Consider the following 2179-nt stretch of genomic DNA (forward strand, 5'->3'; position numbering starts at 1 on the left):
TCAAGATCTATATAGTTCTCCACCTCCAGCCTCTTTCGGCCCGTTTGTGGCGTTTTTGTAAGCTGCTTATGCTCCTTCTTGCCCCTCTTAATGATTAATAGTGTCTCGGGTGCCTCCAAGACATCTTTCGAAGCTAACTCGCCTTCTCTATCATCAAGGTCCTCGGCGTTGGCCTTCACAGAATGGACCCTAAGAAGGCCATACATGGCTTTCTTAGAGCGTAAGCGCTTGGGGCAGCCGGCATGTGACCGACAGTTCCGGGGAAACTCCATTGAAGTTGAACCTTCATTAATGTTCTCCTCTGCCATTATTTTGGCACACTTGCACAAAGAGAGAGAGAGATACAAAAAAGAGAGGGCCGCGAGAGAAAGAGACACGAGAGAGATGAGAGAGACGATCTTGCTCCATTGGCTCAGCTTATGAAGAAGGCTAAGTAAGGGTTGAGGAGAACAAAAGCGAAGGAAAGAGATTTTTAGGGTGCGAGGGAAGAGCTATAATTGGCCAAGAATTATTTCTCTAGCCTACGGGGAAGTAGTGGGACAGAGTGAGAGACAGAGCATGACCCTTGCTCTTAGCATGGCAGCTGTCACTCTATTCTCCGACGCCAAATCCAGAGAAATTCTGAGACAGTTACAGAGATCCAGCCCTCGGCAAAAGTGGTATTTTCTTCGCTTCCTATCGTTTGTTGGACTGACTCGAGGGCCTCTACCACTTGCACCATGATGGGTCTGCTCTTTGGGTGCTGGGCGAGACAGTCATAAGCAAGCTTTGCCACGCTCTGGATGCTTGTAGTTGTGTACTGTCCCTCCAATCTAGGGGCCAGGAGCTTCATCAACATCCTCCTGTACATGAGACGTGGGTGAACCCACTTAGCAAGGCTCAGATCTCTACTCGGTCATCTCTTGTTCACTGTCCACATCCCTGTTATAATCTCCTATAGGACGACCTCGAAACCATATACACTGTTGCACGAGGTGAGGCGCCTTGCAAGAACAAGATGAAGAATATTAGAAGAACGTAAGAAATCGAGTGAGCCATTGAGCAACGCCACCACAATTGGAGAGAAGCCCACACCGGTCGTGACATATTCTCGGGCTGCATATCCGTGAGTGCCTACGACTCCTGTGGAGACGTGTGTGTCATCATCGATTGGCCCTTCCTTGACCAACCCAAATTCGGAAAGCTTGGTGTTGAAATCGTGTGCAAAAGTTTTGAGTCTATGGGGCAATCAACGGGGAAAGAAGACGGAGGGGCAATGGACCACATCAAGCAAGGTGTTTGCAAACTTGAAGTCGAAATAGATGAGGGGCCACTCGACGTTGTGGAGGAAGGCGAGTCCCATAGCCGCCACCAACGCGATCTGCAGTTGGGTCAACCATGTCATCATCAGAGGCACACCTGCTGCAATTCATCATATCGTGAGGCCGCTCTGATACAGTGGAGAATGAAGCAGTTGATGAAACTTATACGCTTGAGGAGGTGCTTTTACCAGGCTTCCGCGGGCCATGAGCTCGTAGACCAAAAGTTGGTGGTTGTCTTTGCAGCAGTACTCTATGAGCTTGCCTAGATTCGGGTGGTAGAGCTGACCCAGATGATTCACTTCAGCCTGTCAAGCGTGATGCCTCTTCTTATTCACATATGAGTGCTGGAGGAGAAAGAGAAGAAGAAGAAGAAAAAGAAGAAGAATAGTTGGCTTTTACCAGTCATTCTCTATCTCCCTGAGAGCCGCCTTTATTGAGCTCCTTGATGGCGACCAAAATTGTTGGGAAACCTGGCCTGATGTTGTTGTCAATCATCCCCTTGTTCACAACGCCGAACCCACCGGTAACCAGGACCTTGTCAGCTCTGAAGTTCTTGGTCGTGGCCGCCATCTCGCTGTAGGTGAAGTCGCAGGGGCCATCGGTTATTGGATTTTGCTTGAACTCTTCCACAGTCATGGACTTGGATCGCCACCGGCTGGGGCTTCGGGCAGCGCTCAAAAGAGGTTCTTTGCTCAGCCTTGGCCCGGGCGACGCACGATGAGGATTGGTCGGGCCTGACTCATGAATATCATCGTGTTTGGACCTAGAAGAGACTGAAAATTTTGTGGACATATCAAAACCATTAATTGGAAAAGGTGTGTTCGTTGAAGATCATACTGGTATTGTGCTTGACTCCCTGGTTGCTCAACTCCACAATG

At 49.3% G+C, this 2179-nt stretch overlaps 1 pseudogene; it reads right to left on the bottom strand.

Annotated features, from left to right (window-relative positions):
* Positions 1-489: 489 nt before the first annotated feature.
* Positions 490-1963, bottom strand: LOC144704746 (putative serine/threonine-protein kinase PBL17; annotated as a pseudogene).
* Between the last annotated feature and the right edge of the window lie 216 nt (positions 1964-2179).

Source organism: Wolffia australiana, chromosome 6 (assembly GCF_029677425.1).
Source record: "Wolffia australiana isolate 7733 chromosome 6, ASM2967742v1".
Classification (NCBI taxonomy): Eukaryota; Viridiplantae; Streptophyta; class Magnoliopsida; order Alismatales; family Araceae; genus Wolffia; species Wolffia australiana.